The sequence below is a fragment of the Crocodylus porosus genome, unplaced genomic scaffold, assembly GCF_001723895.1.
Source record: "Crocodylus porosus isolate Cpor-Errol unplaced genomic scaffold, CroPor_comp1, whole genome shotgun sequence".
Lineage (NCBI taxonomy): Eukaryota > Metazoa > Chordata > Crocodylia > Crocodylidae > Crocodylus > Crocodylus porosus.
In genome coordinates, this window is record NW_017728909.1 from 58,686,987 (window position 1) to 58,709,546 (window position 22,560).

At 43.2% G+C, this 22,560-nt stretch overlaps 1 long non-coding RNA gene across 4 annotated transcripts in view; it reads right to left on the reverse strand.

Annotated features, from left to right (window-relative positions):
* The window catches only part of LOC109308090, a 183,843-nt gene that overhangs the window by 93,702 nt on the left and 67,581 nt on the right, over positions 1-22,560 (reverse strand). For 3 of the 4 annotated variants that reach the window (XR_002100458.1, XR_002100459.1, XR_002100460.1), the window contains one exon: positions 4,802-4,908. This is a non-coding gene — a long non-coding RNA (uncharacterized LOC109308090). Of the gene's footprint in view, positions 1-4,801; positions 4,909-12,280; positions 12,530-22,560 lie in introns of those variants that run through there. The other variant, XR_002100461.1, reaches the window with a different exon arrangement.

Genomic DNA, 22,560 nt, shown 5'->3' on the forward strand with positions numbered 1-22,560 from the left:
TCTCTCTCTCTCTCTCTCTCTCTCTCTCTCTCTCACACACACACACACACACACACACACACACACACACACACACCCATATTGTGTAAAATGAGAGAGCGAATCCCTTAGTGTAAGGACAATGGAACAATTATAATTGTAAGCATGATCTGTTTTTATATTGTAAAACACTGCTTATAGATGTGAATTTGGATTTGTCATACTATTAATTTTCTACATTTTGGCTAATAGGAGTTACCCCATTAAGAAAAGGGTGGGCTACTTCACTATAGAGTGATCTTGAAAAAGAAGGCTGAGAATCATAGAATCATGGGGTATGTGTTCATGTAAATTTACATGTGCCTAAACTTAATGTGCCTTAGCCGAAGGCACATTAAGGTGATTTGGGCACATGTCTACACATGCCTACCTTAAGGCTCTTTAACACAGCTCACTGGGCAAATATGCTTGCAGCCTGACCTTGGCAGCACCCTGGACAGCCCCCCACATGCACAGCCGCACCAGGGCCTGTGGGCAGTGGGCAAGTGCTGCACTGGGAAAGTGGCCAGGGGCAGCACAACAATGAGGGCATTCCTGGCTGGGGAGCACAGAAAAAGGTGCAGGGCATGCCCATGGGCCATGGGGTCTGTCAGCAACACATGTGGAGGTGGGGCTCCTAGACTGCAGCCAGAGGTGGCTTGGCTCTAAGTGAGCAGAGGGCTTGTCCAAGCCCCTAGTGACTCGAGGCAGCTGCACCCAGCACCTACACATCCCTTAAGGCACCTTAACTATTTGCACCTAAAAAAAAAAAATTGTTTAAGGTGCATTAAGGGCATGCACTTCTAGATCCACGCCCTTAGTGAGCCTTAAAAATGGCTAAAGTACCTTAAATTGGCAAGTGTCGACATGCCCATAGAAAATTAGGGTTGGAAGGGACTTCAGGAGGTAATCTGGTCCAACCCCCTGCCCAAACCAGGGTCATCCCCAACTATATACTGAGAATGGTATGTGGTGAGTTGTGTCTGCGTGTCCAAAATGAAGACCCTGCTTATGTAACCTCCAAAAAGGTCAGACCATGGTTTAAGACTTTTTTTTGTGAAAGTGTAGTATTAATAAATGGTGAGCAATTTAGCAAATTTAGAAATTAGCAAATTTGCCCTATTTGGGCCTTTTTGGTCTTATCCATTTTATCGCTACAGAAAGTCCCTTGGCGATTAAGTTAGTGAAACAATGTATGACTGGAAAATTAAAGTGTATAGAAAGATTGCTCTGCTTTTAAATGGAGGACTTCATTCATCAGGGTTGTGAAGCCAACACCTTCACCAGTACTTAATCCATAGGAGGAAAAAACCTGCTTGTATATGTGCTATTTACCTTAAATAGACAAAATTATATTTGTTTTATTCCTATAAGAAATTAATTTGAAACAAAACGTCATACATGAAGCATCACAAAACTTAGTAGCTAAGAAAACTTAGTAGAAGTCTAAGCTGCCTTGTTTAGCAGTTAATGCAGAGGTCAGGGCAGTTTGATGGCCTAGATACCCAAAAGAACATAAGCCCCAGATGTGGGACTTAAGAATTTAGCTGAAACGGCTAGATCGACCAAGGGCCATTTAGGCAATTAACTTCCTGGGGTAGAAGCCCAGAGCTAGGGGTCTAAACTTGCTGTACAATGTATACTGTACCCCAGGAAGAGATTCACAAAAGCCTACATACTGTGTGAGAGACCAACCAAACTAGTCACTGAGAAACATTGAAACCCATCCTTTACCGGTGCTTAGATGCCTACTTTGCAGCTATAAAGTGGTCCCTATCCTAGCTCAGGATTCATAGTGTGAAATCCTCTTCTGAAGTTAGGCACTTAGTTGTTCTTTTAAAAACAGTGTAAGTATTACTCTTTTCTTTCAAAACACACCTAGAGGAGTTGCTGCTGCCTACTTTTTTGTACAAGAGATGAGTGCTTGCAATTACCACCCAAGAACTAGGAGACCGCACAATGCCTTCTTTGCATCAATGCCCCACTTCACTCACCGTCCAGCAAAGGTCCCTGACGACCAGACTGTAGAGTGTTCTGGGATGTAAGTGGTGGGACACTTCGCTAGGCAAAAAGTATGCAAGACCTATTTGACAAAGAGATGGCCATGACTTTTTACCAGTGGTTAGGGCATTCACTTAGTAAGAGAGGAGAACCTGATTAAAAATAAAAAAGTTCTGTAAATACTGTATGTACCATATACAGCTTGCATTATTTCAGTAAATAGTCCCAACAATGTAACTGAGTTTAATTTGGCCCACCTGAACCACTTACAAGAATAAGGCAAACAGGATGTTGTCAGTTAGCCTGTTAATCTTCAAAATCCCCTCATAGAGAAGCTTATTTTAACATCTCTAAAAAATGGAGATCATTATAAGTAAAGTTTCGGTCCATTTCCAGTTTAACTTGATGCAACAAAAAATTACTTGTTTTCTGCATGTTTTACATGTGAAAAATCAATCTGCAAAATGTCATGAAAAAGTAAAGTCTTTCAACTATGAAACCACCTGAATTAAATTATGAAAAATTCCAAACAAGTTGCATAGCATCTTCAGTTTCACATTGTTCTAGCATAGAATGTAATGTTGGTCTCAGTTTACTTCCTAGTGGACTGTAGTCCACATTGTAACTCAAATCACCACTAGCAGTTTCAGCAGAAGAGGCCAAAGACTGAATGGGTATGGAGGTAACATCTCTTCAAAACTATTCCTAAGGGCCACGGGGGGAGCAATGCAGGGAAGTTTGCACTGCTGTAGAGGTTCTGCACTTAAATAAAATACTTAATTTTTTCCTAATAAACTCAAATTGTATAGTATACTGCTTTTAAGGTGTTCTAATAGTTCCCATTGTTTTACACTGTACCATAAATGATCAGTACCTGAGTTATGCATACTGAACAAAAGACTAAGGTGCATAATAGCATCAAAATCAATTTGATATCTCATTAAAGCATGCAAGGAATAAGACTGGTGTTAAGATTAAAAGTACTAAAGAGATCAAGCATCTTTTAGCATTCTAAATTAATAAAAAATTGTTTAAGTGAAGTGCTCTGATACTAATAGATTGACAGGGCATTGGTGTCACAGAATAATATAACATTTTAAAAAGCGCTTCAAAACAATCTAAGTATTTAATTGGCTTCTAAAATTAGCGCTCACTATAAACAAGAGGGTATATTTCTTATACCAGTACATGTCTTATTGCTGAGTACTTTAATGAAAACTATACACATGCACAGGGCCAAAATTTGCCTAAAAACTGATGCACAAGTCCTGCTAAAGTAGCCTGATGCTGCATGCAGGTATATAAAGACACTGTTTGCTTTAAGAGAGTGTAATACATGTGTAAATCTCACAAGTCAGTTCTAGTACAAAGGACATTGATTACCTTTAAATTACGTTTGTGTATACATGAGTTTCTGAGAGATGCATAAAGTATCTGATACCATTGTAGGAAAAAGTTTAACACGAACCATTTTTAAAAGGCATCTTACTTGCACTTTCATTATCTTTTTTGTATTGGATGATTTTTATTATTAAGACCCAGTTTTTCCAGTGCTGTGTTTATAGTACTTCCACTAAAATCAAGCCAAATCTATTAAACAGAACGGGATTTCTAAAAATGAAGGATTTGCAGCCTTGTTTGTAATATATTTTAGGATGTTTAAATGTATTATTTTATAGTAATTCAATCACATTGATGGAAATGGTGTACATTGTATAAGTAACAGAATAATAATTAAGTATTATTTGAAGCTTTTTCTTTAGACATTAACAAAAGCATATCTGCATCATATCAGTAAAATTATATTGACTTTATCCCACCAAAATTATTAGCAGAGACTGAGTACTTCATTTTGAACTGCAGACAGCTTAACAACCATTCATTATCCTTTACTATTGTCAACACAATCAATTTTTCGAATACTCAAAAGGGAGGAACAATTAGTGAAAGTTATTACATAATAATTAATATCTTTCAGAGACCAGACTGTTATCTAAAGTAAAGAGGGTATACATAATTTATGCAACCTCAAGGAAACAGAATCAGACAGAACAAGATATACCTCAGACTTCAGTACTGTACAATCTTTGTTGCTGTGCAGAAACAAAATTAAAAGAAACCATTTTAAAACTGTTTTTAAGAAATCAAACTAATTTGCATGGACATTAGGTGCTTAAGCACACTTGACTTGCCTAATGGGCTTCATTCTGCATTTGTCTTATATCGGGCTACCTATGTGGGCTGCAGTTGGACTATTCCTGATTTACACCAGTTTAAGGGGTTCACATTCAGACACATTAATTCCAATACGACCTTCAGCCTCTAATAAGATTGGGCTACTTTTTCATTTGAAATTTACTGAGATTTTTTTAAAATGAGATTTGTGAGATTTGAAAAGGTTTTTCTTTAAAAATGAACTGAAAACCAGAATTTCCTATCATTTTGTGGCTTGTTTGGTAAATAATTCCTCAGCAATCTTCACTGCAGCTTCAAGAAGGAGCCTCACAATGACAGAACTCTTGAGTTTAATTGCCAGTAAATTCTGTACATCCCCTGGAGAGATGCAGAAGGTTTTAATATCATTTCTGGTCTCATTGACTAAATACCTGTTAGAAAGGAGTTTGTGTTTACCGTGTCTCAGAGTGATGACATCCCCAGGTTTACCCATTTTCCTGGCTCTTTTGGCTTCAGGCATAAGGAACTTTTGCCAGGCCTGACACTGTCAACACACGGTCAGCTGGACATGCATCACTTTGGATTTCTTGCCTTTCAGCATTATTACCTTAGATTGGCAGAGGAGACCTCATGCTGGTCTAATTCCAGGAATAATTCCAAACAGATATTTCAGTCAGTCTCTTTTAGAAGATAAGTCACTAGCCATCTTCTGCTCTGAAACATAGAATTATTAAACTATATTAAAAAAAGTAGTGCCAAAACGTGTTCATTTTTCTAGTTTAAAAATAACCTTAAAGGACAAAATCCTCTCTCTCTCACTTTCTGTGCAATACACTCATGCACATATGCGTTTATCAATTGAGAGAAAATGAATAATTTGGTCTGTAGATAGCTGGGCACAAAAATAATTACCGGGTTTTTTTTCAGGTATTTTGCTTTTTAGCATACTTGTCATAACTAATTTATATGTATTGTAGTAAAGGGGCATAGGAAGTAGCATTACCAGGTAGACCAAGTATGGAAATGGGTACTAGGAAACTATGGGCTTTTTAATCCCAGTTCTGACACTGACGTTGTATATTTTTAGTTAAATCATTTTATCTCTCTGTGGTTCCATATCTCTGTAAAATGGGGATAATAATGATAATACACCTCCTTCTACATTCCTAGCCATGAAGCTTAATACATTAGTATACTATAATATACAGCATAATGTTTTAATACAGGGGTTGGCAATATACAGCCTGTGGGCTAGAGTCGGCTCATGGAGCCACTGAAGCCCTCATTGGGGAGCTTTAACTCTCCCTGTGGCTGCAGTGCAGGTACAGCTTTTAGTTGGTGGGGGTGTAGGAAGGCAGGGAGGAGGAGCAGTAGCAAGGATGCAGCTCTCATCAGCTGAGCTGTGCCTAAGCTCTAGTCATGGAGCAGCTCACCGGCCCTAAAGCAGGAGCAAGCAAAGTCCCCTGCCACTGTAGACACCCAGCCCACATTGAATCAGGTTGTACCAGCCTGCAGCTTGTTACAGGTTACCAGCCACTGTTTTAATATACTACATACTAGATACCACTGTTAATACAGGTTAATGAATATGTTTATTGTGCACAGAAGAAAATTAAAACAAAAAAGCCCACTGAAGTAAATTGCTAGTGAACAAAAGAACAAACCTTGTTAATAGTGTAATAGCTTGTTCCTGTTATCAATCCATAATCAAAACTACCTATGATTTCAGTGAGAGTTCAGTATGTAGATAGCCTTGAATGGCATGAAGGAGTAGTATTAATTAAGCTCCCAAGTCTTTCTAAGGCTAAACGAAAGCAGTATCTGTTTATCTTGGGGCGGGAGAGCAAGAGTTGTTGGAACTGAAGGGCTGGAATAGGTTCTTCTTTAAAAAAATGCAGTTTATGGGTCTAAGCTCCTTCAGGGACTTGGGCATTCATGTCTAGTGCACTCTCCATTGAAGGAGTCACATAGTGGTTGCTCTACACCAAAGATCAGCCCTAAGTAGCAGCTGCATGCAGTCTTGCTGGAAGACCTTGCAAAGGTGCTGCATGTGTTGAGTCCTTGAACAAGATTTTTAAATGCATTTAGATTCTTATCTCCCGCATGCCTATCTGTATCTTTGGGCACCCAAATACCTCTGAAATAAAGTGGCAGCTGCAGCTTGTGTCCACTTTCCCTGCCCACCATGGAACCACATCACTTCAAAGTAACAAAAGAAATTAATGGCAACAACAAGGAAATCAGACAAAAGAGATAAATCTGTAAAATTACTTGTGATGCTTCAACCCCAAGTGTAAGCTGTTATGTACAATGGGAAGCAGGAAGGTCCACAGGCCATGGATCTGGGCATGCATTCTGTTCCTACTTTTGCTGCAATCCTGGACAAGTCATACACCGCAATTTTCCCCACTTTTAAAATGAGGTGCTGATATAACTTCTTTTGCAAAGAACTTTAATACCAATAAATGAAAGATTACTATAAATGAAGGCAACCTATAAATAAATGAACTAAGTATTAATTATATCAATACCCGTTACAGGACTGGAGGTGTAGATGGATAACATTTTAAAACAAAAAAGTCAAGCTTTTTTTCACATTTTATCCATGCTGGTATTTTGTAGCATAAGATTCCATATAGTGAGAGGGCAAATTCTACCTCCCTCTGAAATACACAGAAGGCTCTAGTCTATTTGTGTGGGGGGGGTTTTGATCCCTCCCTTCTATGAGGAACAGTCCCTCCTACTACTCAGATAAAACAGTACTTTCACAAGTGCTGAATTAGCACACAGGCCAAAAGACTTTTGTCTTAATCACGACCCATAATGCAGAAGTTAACAGCACTACAAAATCATAAACCTTCAGGAAAACCTAAACTCTAAAAAAATTATTTTCTGGGTCTGAGTATCAAACCTCATATCAGAAAAAATATGTTCTTGAGTCTAAGTTAATTCTATTTTGCAGTATCTTATTAGATATCCTTGAATAAAATTGTAGTAAAAATCACATTGTAATATATTGTATTTGAGCACTGCCCTGACATAAGGGTACTTATTTATAACAAGTTGCATGGTCATGTCCATAACCAGTGCTATATTATAATATAATTGGACTTAGCATTTGCTAAATATGATCATACAATAAAGACATACATGAAGAAGAGTTCCACTATTTTACTCTGTGCAATTTTGCACCCCCTCACAATACTGCCTACTACAACATATAGGTAGGGAGCTCTGTAAATCATGTTGGAAGTGCCCCCCACAGCAGCTACTTCATTTAGCCACTTGCCTCCTACCACCCCTGCCTGGCAGAGGGACCCCACCAGCTGGGCTGTTTGCCACTGATCACCAGGGAAGCAAAAACCACAGCATATTTAAAACAGTGGCAAACAGCCTCCCTGGTTGGGGGTAGGGGTGGGAGTGTGGAGCAATTGGTGAATTGAAAATATTAAAGGAGCCACTGTGGGGGAACTTCTAGCATGATTTATAGAGATCCCTACATACAGGTAATGTTGCTTTATTTTATGTAAAAGCAAGTAATAGCATGAAATCTACAGTTGTACAAAACATTTCTCAGGAATGATTTTGTAACTATTTTTTAAAAATATTTTGCTTGGTGAGTTTTGGCCAAGTAATTCTGAAATGAGAAAACCCCAACAACTATACATGTAACTAGCAGAGATGCCAATTCTTCACCATATTAATTTGCCTATATGTTATAGTCTGATCCTTTACCCATAGTCTGTCTTTCAGATCTTAAGCCCCTGAGGCAGGGATTGTCTCTTTTCTGTGTTTGTACAAGGCTCATAGTAATAATTTATTTTATACTCCAGCCATGGCTATTTTATAAGGTCATCTGCCCCATTTAAGCTCAATGGGTCGACTGACGTGTGTAAAGTTAAGCATGTGTGTAAGGCCCTGAGCGGCAAATGACAGCAGACTACTGAATCCATACAGAGACCCAGTGACTCCATCAGGGCTCCTTGCAGACATGTCAGTCCGCCTAAATCAGTGGTTCTAAACTTCAATATATTTGAGGCACCCCTCAATAGACTTGAGGCATCCGTTGGAAAATGCCAGCTTTTAGTTAGCTTTCACTCCTTTTTTGAATACAGAAAAATAATAGAGCAATTATTTTCTTTCAGAGAACTTAGAAAGACCACAATGGGCCAGAATATTTCTAATACTACAGATTCCTATTTGAAAACTCTGGGTTTACCTTGAGAATCATGTTTGCACAACTAACAACATTAACATTGTGTGGCACCCCATGGCTCCCTTAAAGGGATCTTATGTCACCCTGGTTGAAAATCACTAGCCTAAACATTGCCAGCTGCAAGAGCACACACTAAGTCTTTACAGAATTAGGAGCCTAACAATTAATTAAAACAAAAAGTTGTTTCAGCTGTGAGTTCTTACTTGAACCATAATTAAACAAAAGATTTTTCTAGTCTTTCATTTCTCACTAGCATAATTAAAAAAAATATAGAAAGGGGGGGTTGATTAACCATGAAATTGCAGAAGAACTGCTGACATTTTTATTTCTTCTGCATATTTTAATGATAGGAATGAAAGATCTGGATGTATGATCAAACTCATTCAGGAAAAAGAAGAAATTGTTTGAACGTTACCTAACCACCTAACTGAAATCCAAGATTTCAGAGGATTCAAATTTAGTTCCAGTAAGTATCATCTGTACTGGTTATGTTAAACTAATATATAACAAGTAATCAGACTTTTTTTAAAAATTAATTATTTATTTTTAAATAGTACCTGGATGCGCATTATAGTGCAGGCTGCTTTCAGTTACTTTTCTATGTGTTTTTAAATTATAATTTATTTATTAGGCCTTGATGCTGCTAATACTTAATCACATACACAACTTTACTTTTGAATAGTTACACTAAAGACAATGGAGACTATTCACATTAGTTAAGTCGCACAAATGCTTAATGTCCAGATCCAAAAGGGGACATAGGTATCTATCCCCTGTGTTAATGCCAGAGTCCCCTGCACAATGCCTGCAGAAAATCACGCACTGCAGAACAAGTTCCACAAAAACCAGCACTCTAAGGGAAGCCATCTAAAGGTAGCATAGTGATCATGTTTAAGATAGCTAATTGGGAAATTATAAGGATAGAGGTGTGTCTTAATTCTATTCTGTCTTGGGTTTACATGTCTTAGTGCTACCAGGAAGTGCCTTCCTCTATTTGGGATTCATAGCCTGTAGCACTTGCATGAAGGTAGGTGCCCTTGCCTTTTCTTTTAAAATGGAAATGTAGGTCACAGTTTTCTTTTAAAACATGGCTGGAGGAGGAATTGGTATTGGTGTTCTGCTTTTATATGATAACTTAGCTTTTAGAATACTCAGGCAGGATGCAGAAGACCAGCATTCACAAGTTCCTCTACATAAGGGGCTTTAAAACCACATAATCCACATGCATACCCTAGGCTACAGAGTCATGCTCCCTCTTGTCCCAAGAATCTTTAATTCTTTCCTGCTAAATGGAATGGTTTCACCAGGAGCACTGGACATTCCTCCCCCACCCTCCTCCAACTGCCCTATGATAAAGGCACTCTCCAAAGGTACTTCTGATCACAGGCAGATGCAAAACTGTTGGTGCCTGGGGAAGTCAAGTGTCAAGCACTGAAACACCTCTACTGTTATGTGACAGCTGAGGGGAGATTTTCACATTTTTGAATTTAGGCACCTATATCCTGTTTAAGTACCACATTAGATGCCTTTGTGGATGTAGATATAAGTGTTTGCAAAGTATGACCACTGATACTTTCTCTAATTACATAAATGGACCTAGTACTAATTTCAAATTGCATATGCTTCAAAGCAACTGCAGGGTAGGAAAAAATATATAGATGCACTTGGAATGAGATTGAATACAGGAAAAACCCAGAAGCTGCATTCAGATGAGCATGGCCATGCGGTATGAGGTGACACAGACCCATCTGCAGTGTCACACGCTGCACATTCAGACATTCCCTGCACAGCTATTTTGCAGCGTGTGGGGGGAGGGGGGAAGGGAGGCGAGGGTGGGTTGATGCCGGGAGATCTCAGCATAAAAAATACCCATGCAGAAAAAAAAGTTGGGCAGAACATACGCTAGCAGTGCACACCACACAAAACGAGATCCTGACCACCTGAAGCCGCACTCCAACTGCTGGCCAGGCTCCCAGCTGCAGGAGCACCATGGCTGCAGCTTCCCTGGACCCCAGAACCACAAGTAAGGCTGCTGACGCCAGCACAGTTGCCCACCCCGGCCTCCTCTAACCAACCCGGAGTAACCTGCCACACGCCAGAGTACATGTGGCATGGGCGTTCCCTGGGGGCAAGCAGCAGTGGCACAAGGTGTGCCGCTCTTTCTTTTCCCTGGGGAACAAACATCCGCATTTACGTGGACACGGCTAGAGTGTATAACTTTGAAAAACAACAGGTCTCTCCAGATGCCCTGAAATGGTCCCTGGCAAAGCAAAAATTGGGAAGTGATAAAATGCAATTTTACCCTGAAAAGTAACTATAAACACAGTTTCATAGTTTCTAGGGTTGGAAGGGACCTGAGTAGATCATCTAGTCCAACCCTCTGCCGTGGCAGGAAAGAGTACTAGGGTCAAACGACCCCAGCAAGGTGTACCTCTAGCCTCCTCTTAAAGACCCCCAGGGTAGGAGCCAGCACCACTTCTCGTGGAGTATACTGTCTTGTGTTTGTTGTCCTTCAATTATTATTCCATACCAGTTATGTTCAGTTTAGATAGAGTATTCTACAGACTCCCTCTGTAATTTGAAAGTTCATCAGTCACAAAGGTTTGCTGGGTTAAATTCTGGTGTCGCTCACACCTGAGCAATGCTTTTCACTGTGGTTGCACAGGTGTAATTGTTTGGGCTTGTAATTAGAATTCAGTAATCAAGGCCTTCAGGCTGCAAGCTTGCACGCACGCGCACACACACTTAAGTCTATGCTTGTGACTATTCTAATAGTCCTCAATGGGACTATTACCAAACAGAAAGTTAAATACGTGTGTAAGCATTTCCAAGATCAAAACCCAAACCTGTTTTTTGTGTTGTTTGCTTGTTTTTTTAATGCACAAAAAAAAAAGAAAATCAACTCGGTCATGCTTAGCTATGCTGGTTCTGTCAAACTACAGAAACAAAATGTTATTTATACAATGTTATTTTTTCTTCCAATTTTTCATGGCATTGTTTCTGTTCTCTGATCGGATGATCTAATTTTTATAAACGGGTAAAGGTCTGATTATCTCATTGGGGTTTTACTTTTCCCTGAAAAAGGAAAGAATTGAAAGTGAGAAGCAGACAATAAGTCTGAAGAACTTTAGAAAATGTTAAAACTGCTTTTTCATAAAGAGCATAATTATATTTGGCCAAGTATATAGAACTTAGCCTTAAAGATATCAAGGTTTTTCCTGCCTGGTAGGGAGACATGCATACTTCTTTTCAACAGAAGCAACACTTATTAGCTATTTAACATATTTTAATTTAATTTAATGTAATTTTATCATATTTACATATAATTCATTTGCCAATTAACTGGAGAAGAAATTCTAACAAGCAATTTTTTATTTCTAAAAAATACCCAAAACAGGTCCTGGTAAAGTCAGATTCTTTAAAATATTTTAAGAAAAATGTATAGAAATAATTAGAAACCCTTGGAAAATGAAACTAAGCCCAAACCAATGTTTACCCTCTGTCTCACAAATACATTTTGATGTCTTAGTTAAATAAAAAAGGTTCCTTTGCTGTTTAAAGAACAGTTCTCTCCTCCTCCCCCCTTTTGATTGCAGCATAAGCATCACCTGAAACAATCATTTCAAACAATGAGTTATAACTGACATGTAATAGTTCCTAGGAAGAATTAAAATACATTTACCAATATTAAACTGGAGCCGCAGCTATTTAAACAATGCAGATTTGCAATAGATATATATTTTATTCTTAATAATGAATAAAAATGAAAAACTAACAGTGCTAGACAAGACAATTCTCCCATTTCAGAGAGAGTGCTAATCAGCACTGGTATTTACTCCAGTCTGTATAACATGTTCCAGCCTTCCTTACCAGCAGGTTCAGGAAAGAGTTTCACGCCTCATATCTCCATCCCCAGGGCAAAGGCCCCTTCAGCATCCTCCTGTATGTATGTCAACATCCTGCTGCTACTGCTGCAGACACTAAACCTCCTTTGGAGCCTGTTCTTGCTCTGACAGCAGCCTCAGGCCCTCATTGAGTTCTCTGTCTCCGATGCAAGTTCCCACTGCCTTGCAGTGAGAGCAACAGCCTAGTGCCAAGTGAGTGCTGTAACCCAGGAGATGCTGGCATCAAGCATAGCATGCTTCCACTGCACTTGCTTTATACCATTTCTTGCCTTCTCTCTCTTCCAGTGCCACTTCTGTGTGCTCTCCCTTAACACAATGCCATTGCATGGGTGTTTGACTATCGCTCTGGGCCTAGAGCAGTGCTGTAGAACACAATGAAACTTGTGGGTTATAAGGCTAACATCATACCATTAAAATGTATTGGAGGCAACAGATTTGGGTTAGATGCCTTCTTAGTACATACTGCCTGGACACTACTCCTGCAAGGGCCATTACCCTTCCCACTTGTTCCCCCACCTTCTCAAGACTTGCACTCATTTTATTTTATATTTTGTATCTATATTTTTTGTCCCTCCTCCCACTCTTCTGTCAAAACCTTCCTCCTTCCCATTTCAGCTTCACTTTCAAGACAGTTGTACAAGCACTCATACAAATATGCATTCATTCAAGCAGCCATAACTCTTTCTGCAACTGCTCATGCAGATATTCATGGAAAGCAAAAAAAGGGGTTAGTGACTGAATATAGGGTTTTATTGTGATATTTTCAAGAAACTGTGTTCACATTATTATAATACTGTATAATTCACTTTACCTCTGTAACCTGTGCACAGAAAAGGAGGAATTAAATGCCAGGGCTGGGTACACCAGGATGAGACCAGATGGCCTTTAGCATCAGTAGTCTTGAATGTCTTTGTGGGTATATCAGCAAAGCTGAGAGCCAATCCCAGGAGGTGTCAAGAGGAGATAAAAGGGAGACCAGGCTAGAAAACACAGCCTGGTAGGTCTGTGGCCAGAAGCATCTGGGGAACAAGATAAGTGGAGTTGCTTTGGGGAGCTGAAAAGACTAGAAATGAACAAAGGTGTATCTTTGGGTATTGGCTGTATTGACTGGACTGGGGACAGAGAGATTTTTTGCCCTCTTTGGAGGGGATAGAGAACCTCTGGTTGGGCAGCCTAGACTTGAACTGTGAAAGCACCTTGTTCAAATTCACGGATGACACTATGATATGGGGAGAAGTGGGCACACTAGAAGAGAGAGACAGGTTGAAATCAGATCTGGACAGGTTATAGGGGTGGGTGGATGAGAACAGGATGGGTTTCAATACTGACAGGTGCAGGGTGATGCACCTGGGGAGGAAGAACCAGCACCATACTTACAGTCTGGGGAACTCCCTTCTCATCAGTGCAGAGGCAGAAGAGGATCTTGGAGTCATTATTGACTCCAAGATAAACATGGGCCACCAATGTGGGGATGCAGTCAGGAAGGCTAACTGCACCTTGTCATACATCCATAGATGCATCACGAGCAAGTCCAAGGAGGTGATCCTCCCCCTCTATGGGACATTGGTCAGGCCGCAGTTGGAGTACTGCATCCAGTTCTGGGCGCTGCACTTCAGGAGGGAGGTGGACAGTATTGAGAGGGTCCAAAGGAGGGCCACCCACATGATCAGGGATCAGCAAGGCAGGCCCTACGAGGGGAGACTACGAGACCTGAACCTGTTCAGCCTCCACAAGAGAAGGTTGAGAGGGGATCTGGTGGCCATCTACAAACTGACCAAGGGGGACCAGCAGGCAATGGGAGAGTCCCTGTTCCCCAAAGTACTACTAGGAGTAACGAGGAATAATGGCCATAAGTTGATGGAGAGTAAATTCAGGCTAGATATCAGGAGGCACTACTTCACAGTCAGGGCAGCTAGGATCTGGAACCAACTTCCAAGGGAAGTGGTGCTTGCTCCTACCTTGGGGGCTTTCAAAAGGAGGCTAGATAATCATGGGCACTCTTTCCTGCCCATGGCAGGTGTTGGACTCAATGATCTGCTCAGGTCCCTTCCGACCCTACCTACTATGAAACTGTCTTCTATGCTTCTTGGAACTGTTGGTTGCACTGGCTTTCCCCAACAAGAAGTAAAATCCTTCTTTCAGGAGCAGAGTTGTGTGCTAGCTTCTTGAGTCAGGGCCACAGAGAAGGTGGGAAGGTGAGAGGCCGTAAGTCAGGGTCTCAGATGGAAAGAAACCTGGGTCCTCTTTCTCCCCTCCCCACCAGCTTACCTTAGAAGCCAAACCTGAGCTGGTTTCTGAGAACTGAGGCTAAAAACAGACAACTGGTTTGATTCAAATGGTATCACACAGCAAACCCTAGACCTTACAGATGGACAGGCCCACTGTCCCACATTAAGTACCTGTGACTTATCTGAATTAACATTTTGCCTCAGAACAATTGAGGCTAATTCAAGTTAAGGCTTGTGTATAAATGACTGTGCTGCATCTGTTTTGATGTGAGTTATATCATGGACTAATTGGCACTGCATTAAACTGGTTGTCTGTTTTTAGCCTCTGAGACCAGACAAGGCTGCAATGGTCCTGAGCAAGCATCTTCTCTACCCTGTGCACTCTCCCAGAGCACTCCCTGATAGTACCCAGCAAAATAAATATACAAGTTTTAAGAGTATGAATGTTTGCAATTTTTATGACATTTTGACCAGCCCTATAAATTGGAAAAATAACATGAAACAGATGTTCATTGGGAGGATGTAGCAGGGACTCCTAAACCATCCTTCTTAGCGGGCATGTCTACACATACAATTACAGAGTATGAATAAACTATGGAGCTTATTGCTCTGCAGTTTATTGCTCCTAGGCATGCTGTTTGAATGTGTGCCCAGGATCAATAAACTCCAGAGCAATAAGCTCCACAGTTTGTTCATGTGCAGCACATTGAGTCAGGGCGGAGAAGCTCCTGGTGGCAGGTGGCTCCAGGGGGCAGCTCAATGTGATGCAGAGGGGCTGGCTGGGGTATGAAGGTGCTTCAGTGTGGGGCTAGCCAGCAGGCAGTCCCCACACTGAAGCACCCTCATGCCCCAGCCAGCACCTCCAGCATCTACATGTGTGCTGCTGCAGAGTGTTTTACTATGCAGCAGAATAGTATTTGTATTTACAAGTACTATCCTGCTGTAGAGTAAATTCGTTTACTCCAACCTAATAGGCATTGGCAACACATTGGGGAAGGGTGCTGGGGGCACATGACCCCCGCCCCCCAGACTTCTCCATGGACAGCAGGGCATGGGGCATAGGGTTTCAGCTTGGCCAGAGCCAGGGCCTGGCAGCAGTGGGTATGGCAGCAGTGGTGTATATTCTATGCCAACAGTGGGGCATAGGGCTGCAGCCTGGATGGACCCAACACCTAGCAGCAGCAGCAGGGACAGTGGTGTGGAATTGTGCGCCCCTCCATGGCAGTGGTGCAGAGTTGTGCCCCTCCCCTCCACTGTCAGCACTTATGCACCACCTATGCTAATAGAGGTGCATGTGTAAACACCAAGATGTTTACTGTCCAGCTAGTTAGTAAACTATGCATTAAGCATCTCATGTAGACACACCCAGTGAATAGGAAACCAGCATTTCAAGGCTGCAATTAGTTAGCTGAGCAAAGGCCAGCTGCAGATCTACAGGCAGACAGGGAAAACCACAAGCGGTTAAGGGTGGCAGGGGAGCTTAAGTCACAGCACCTGAGGATAGGCTGAGTACTGGGTTAATTAGAAACCCCTGACCAAGAAGAAGGCAGTGTGACCCAGAAAGGGTGGAGTCCAGACTACTAAAGGCCTGGTCCTTCAACCAGAGAGAGCAGTCTGTCTCTGACTCCTATTGTGGGCATAATTCCAGCTAGCCTGGGATGCAATAGAGGCGAACCCAGGCAGCCCAAGTATTTTAGTAAGATGCAAGAGCCAGGAGCTCCAGGGTAGGAGTTACTGGGACTCTGGGAGACCCTATATGAGGTAATTGTAGCTGGCATAGAGAATTAAAGGACTATGTGCACCTCATATCGGTGGTAAGGATGTCACAAATGGGGGTGTCTAGAAAATGCCCTGCAATAGTGGCAGTAGAAGCTGAAATAGAGCTCTTCTAGGATCTGGGATCCAGGAGGCTTGTGGGACTCAAGTCAAACTGTTTAACGACTGGGACAGATGGAAAGCAGCCTTGCCTGGCTCAAGGACACCAGGGGACCAGGACAGATGGAGAGCAGCCTCACCTGGAGAATGAGTAAGATCGAGCTAGGGGCCTGGAAAATGAGACACAGGCAGGTTGAGGCTGAACAAGCCAAGAGCTTTGAGTCTAGTGTGATTGACAGCAAGGGGCTCAGGCTGAGAAAGCTGGGACTGAACAGGTAGGCCAGGGATGGAAGCCTGCAGCCAGAATAATGGGGGTGCTAAAGCCAAGAGGGCTGTGGTCTCTACATAAAAGCAAAAATATGGACAGAGTAACACCTGCAAGATATGGGCATGGGGAGGACCACTATTTTAGCCCTTACGGCAATTAGAGCCAGAGGGGTCTGAGCCCTAAGACGATGGCTTGTGTGTAGAGAAGCTGGAGCCCCAGAGAGTGACTGAAGGTCAGCAGAGGTCGGAGCTCCAAGCTGAGAGACTGAGGGAGTGGAGTTGGAGCCACAGGCAAAACTGAGCATGGCAGGGGTTGGAACCCTGAATCAAGTGGGCCAAATGGATCCCAAGGAGGATAGAGTACAGGAAAAGCACCTAGAGCTCACTGGCCTTTGAGAACAGCTTCCCCTCATCAAGGTGTAGCAAATGAGGCAGCAGGATAAGACCCTGAGAGCCTATAGTTGGTGAGTGGGGCAGGATTCAGGCAGCTACTAGGGGATGTCACAGCTTGCATGGTGCACTATTTTGTCAGAAAATCATGTCTTGGATGAGTACAAAAGAAACATATTACCATTGTGGTCATTAAGAAAGCCCATGGTAATGGACTGCACAAGACTAGAGGATGTCATCTCCTAGTTCCAGTTAAGTGTATATATTGTGTATTACGGGGGTGGGCAAAATACAGCCTGTGGGCTGCACCCGGCCCGCCAGGCCGTTGTATCCAGCCTGCAGGGTCCCTCACAAAATTTAGAAAATGTATCTTTATCTGCTCCTGGCTGCCTGTCAAAGATGACAGGAGCCAAGAGCAGTAGAACCCAGGGAAAGCCAACAGGACTTGCCAGTGTCGCGTCCAATGACCGGTGTACCCTTGACCTGCGAGCCTGGGTCAGCACAACCAGCTGGATGTGTGTGGGGTAAGGTGGTCGGACAGGTGGGTAAGCGAACGGAGTCAGGAGGTTTAAAGCGTATTGGTTACACAGAAAGTTTATTTTTACTTACACTACAGAAGAATGCAGCGTAGGAAGGAAGTCGTGGTTGCACAGTGTAAAAAGAGAAGTTGAGATTGACTGTGCATGTGTTTTGTATTTAAGCTGGGGGGGAGTTGGATACGGAACTATAATGACAAAATATGTTATGTTAGCCTTTGACCTTTTTGCCACCGGCATCTGAAACCAAAGATTTTTCTTTGACAGCCAGCAAGGCCAGCCCTATCCAAATATAATTTGGTATTTTTCTGGTTTAGAAATGGCAAAACCCCTCCTGAAAGGAATATTTCTGGGGGCAAGGGGAGGGACTTCTGGTGGCAAAGATTGGGGGTTAGGAGGCGGGATTTCCAGTCACAAGATGGTGATCAGGGGGCGGGGTCCTGTCAAGGGGTAGGACTAAGCAATACGGCTCTTGACAGCTTGCCAAAACTTACTAAGCGGCGCTCCACCCAAAATAATTGCCCGCCCTGGTGTATTACCTATTGATCCCATGTTCATATGAACTGTAAGTTGCAAATTCCAAAACTGAGTTAAATTTTACATTCAAACAGTTCATTGCAGGCATAGTCTGAATTTGTTCTTGTTCATAAGATCTCACTATCAGAAATGTGAAGTCAAATTATTACTATGTCTAACCTGTGCATTATAACCAGATATAAAACCAAAAAAGGAAACAATCCAGGTTTAATTAAAACAATAAATCAGAAGCTCTCTTTGTCTCTTTCTCTTTGGAAGAGAATAATGCTTTGATAACTGTATATGTTTGTAATATGTATCATAGTGCTTAGGGTTGGAAGGGACCTAAACAGTTCATCAGGTCCGAGCCCCTGCCCTGGGCAGAAACAGGTGCCGGGGTCATATCACCCCATCCAAATATCTCTCCAGCCTCCTCTTGAAGATCCCCAAGGTAGGAGACAGTGCCACCTCACTTGGGAGCCCATTCCAGAGCCTGGCAGCACGAACTGTAAAATAATGTCTCCTGATGTCCAGCCTGAACCTACTCTCTAACAACTTGTAGCTGTTATTCCTAGTAACCCCAGGTGGTGCCTGGGGGAACAGAGCCTCCCCCAATTCTTGCTGGTCCCCCCCCCCCGGTGAGTTTGTAAATGTCCACCAGATCTCCTCTCAGCCTTCTCTTGTGGAGGCTGAATAGGTTCAGGCCCTTTAGCCTCTCTTCATAGGGCCTGCCCCACTGCCCCTTGACCATGCGAGTGGTCCTCTCAATGCAAGCCACATCCCTCTTGAAGTGCAGTGCCCAGAACTGGACACAGTACTTCAACTGTGGCCTGACAAATGCCACATAGAGGGAAGGATCACCTCCCTGGACCTGCTTGTGATGCATCTGTAGATTCACGACAAGGTGCAGTTAGCCTTACTGACCGCTTCCTCTCATTGGCGGCTCATGTTCATCCTGGAGTCAACAGTGACTCCAAGATCCCTCTCTCCCACTGTGTAAATAAGAAGGGTGATCCCCAGCCTATAGTTGTGTAGCTGGTTCCTTCTCCCTGGACACAGTACCTTGAACTTGTCTGTGTTGAATCCCATCCTATTCTTATCCACCCACCTCTGTACTTTGTCTAGATCTAGCTGGATTCCATTCCTGTAGCGTGCCCACTTCACTCCACAACTTAGTGTCATTAGCAAATTTGTACAATGTGCATGCCACACCCACATCCAGATCGCTGATAAAGATGTTGAACAGTACAGGCCCCCGGACCAAGCCCTGGGGGACTCCACTGCCCACATCCCTCCAGGTCAAAAATGACCCGCCCACCACCATTCTGTGTGCAACCATCTAGCCAATTTGCTACCCATCTGACTGTGTAGGCATCAATGCTGCAGTCACCAAGTTTTTATTTTAAAGAGAATGTGGTGGGAAACCATGTCAAAGCCCTTCTTAAAGCCCAGGAAGACTACACCTACCCTGATGCCCTCATCCAAGGACTTCGTGACCTGATCATAAAAAGAAACCAGGTTAGTGAGGCAGGATCTGCCCTCAGTGAACCCATGTTGATTGCCCCTGAGCTTTACCTCTCTTGCTGGGCCCTTGCAGATGTGTTCCTTGATAATTTTCTCAAAGGTCTTCCCAAAAACCGAGGTAAGACTGACTGGCCTATCATTGCCAGGGTCCTCCTTTCTCCCCTTCTTGTAAATGGGGACCACATTGGCCCTTTCCCAATCCTATGGTACCTGGCCAGTGCCCCATGAGTGTTCATAGAGCCATGCCAGGGATTCTGCTATGACTCCCTGCCAATTTCCTCAGGTGAAGAAAATCTGGACCTACTGATTTAAACATGTCCAGCCCCTTCAAAAGTTCCCTAACTAGGCTGTCCCTGACTCTAGGCATGGTGGTGCCTCCCCTGGGTGCAATTCTAGTGGGGGAGATGTCCTTGTCCCTGTTCAGGAATATGGAGGCAAAGAATTTGTGAAAGCGGTCAGGTTTTTGTTTGCCGCAATCACCAGATTGCCAAGCCTATCCTGTAGGGGCCCCATGTTACCCGGTGCCTTCTTCTTACTTCCTATGTATTTGAAAAAGGACTTTTTATTATCCTTAATTCTGGTTGCTAGCCCTAGCTCCATCCCTGCCTTGGCCTTCCTAACAACTTATCTGCAGTCCTGAGCAACGGAGGTGTAATCCTCCTTGGTGATAGCCCCTAGCTTCCACTGTTTGTACGCCTCCTTTTTTGCTCTGAGGCATCCCTGGATGCCTTTGCTGAGCCATGGGGGCTTCTTAGCACTCCTGCCCCCCTTGGTGCACATTGGGACTGACTCCCTTTGAGCTCAGAGGGTCGTCTCCTTGAGGAACAACCACCTGTCTTGGACTCCCATCTCATTGAAGCTCCAAGACCCCAACACCTATCCTACTAACTTTCTTAGCTTACAGAAGTCAGTCTTCCTGAAGTCAAGGACCTCTGCTTTGCTGCTTGCTTTCACCACCCTGCACTGGATAGTAATTCCAGCAGGCGATGATCACTGTTGTCCAGGTGTTCGAGTACCCACAGACCCCTCACCAAGTTGTCTCCTGTGGCAAGGACCACCTGAGTTAGGTGGAGGTCCTGTAGCACAGCTAGGAACCTACGTGAGCAGTCAGACCTGGCTAACTGCTCCTCTCAGAAGATGTCTGGGTAGTTTAGGTCACCCGTGACAACCACATCTCTTGACTTTACTGCCTCTGTGAGCTGACCTGAGAATTCCAGGTCCAGCTCATCCCCCTGGTGAGGCCTGGTGTCTGTAGTAGACACCCATTATCAACTCCCTTTCCCCAAGCCCCCCTTGCATTCTTCCCTAGAGTGCCTCATTTTGCCCCTCCTCTGACCCCATCCTGATCACTGAGGATATGTACTGCTCTTTGATGTAAAGCACTACACCCCGCCCCTTTTGCCCTACCCTGTCTCACCTGTACAGCCTGTATCCCTTGATGTCCACTGCCCAGTTGTGGATAGACTCCTACCAGGTTTCTGTGAGCCCCACTAGTTCTGGGTTTTTGCTAGCTAGCAAAAACTAATGTCAAATTAAAGTACTAGGAACTTAAAAGGAAAATAGGACCACTCCTACCAATTTATAAAAAGATGGTGATCATAGGCAAATGAGCTGTAGAATACAATTATTATTTAGCTACATAAACACAAAAAGATATATGAGAAAGACAAGCAGACCCAGTAGGATAACTAGTACTATAACTGGTAATACATGTTGTGCACAGAAGCCTTTCTTTCTCCATTCCCCACCCCCACCTTTACTCAGTACTTTTATGTAAACACATTGGTGACACATAGCGGGTACATGTGCGCCCCCTGAGAAAAGCACCATCAACACTGCTGGAGGTGTCTGCAGGCGGTCGCTGCTTGCCACCCCACCAACACCACTTGTGGCATCTGTGAGCGGTCACTGATTCCTGGCACCCCCCCCCCCCCACTGCTGACACTGCTGGAGGCATCTGTGGGTGGTTGCTGATCACCTCTGGCTGCCACCGCCACTACTGTGCTGGCAGTGTCTGTGGGTGGTCACCAATCACTGGTCAGCTCTTGACACCCACCCCTCTCCTGCCGCCGACACCGCCATGGCTGCCTGTGGAATCTCCCTGCTCACCACTGCCACCAACTGTGGGCGGTCACCATGCCCCCACCAGCCTCTGGGGACATGTGTTGCTCATATGTAAACAGGTAGATGAAACAATAGCAACCTCCATCCCAACCACAGGCACTTACCATCACCCAAAATCAAGAAAAGTATCAGGCACAAGGGGTGGAAGGGTTCACAGTTATGATTTCATGAAGGGTTTTATGTCTATGAGAAACAGATGGTGTTTATACACATGCTTCAGGAAGCAGGGGGAGGGGAGGGCCTTTAATTAGTGCAGCTCCAAGAGCTGTGCTGATTAAAAGTGCCTGGAGCCTCATATGTATCAGTGTCCCCACACTGAAAAGTAGTGCTGGGGTGCTTTGAACTCATCAAACAAGCTTTAATGTGCCCTGCTGCCATTTTTCAGCACAGAGATGCTGATACATGTGATGCTGGTGTCTGTTGGGGCATGGTAATTGCCACACTCCAGCAGACACAGTTAACTGAGGCTGCTCCCATGTGCTATAATTACAGCAAGTGGGAGCAGCCTCCCTGCATGTGTATAGGAGCCCAGTAAAACCAAAATAGATGATAGAAAACAGCAAAGGAACACCAAATAGCAAAAGAAACAATGGTAGCATAGCCCTCAGAAAAAGCTAGGAAACAATGCTAGCTGGAAACAGGTTGGAGTTTGAAGCACAGAAATTAATGCTTGTTGTCTGATTTCTGTTGCATTCTAGGAAACAAGACTTTAAATGGTTTTTGCAAGCAATGAAGATCACATCAAGCTACCTAGTGCTCATTATAATTTTCACTTCCTAACAAAT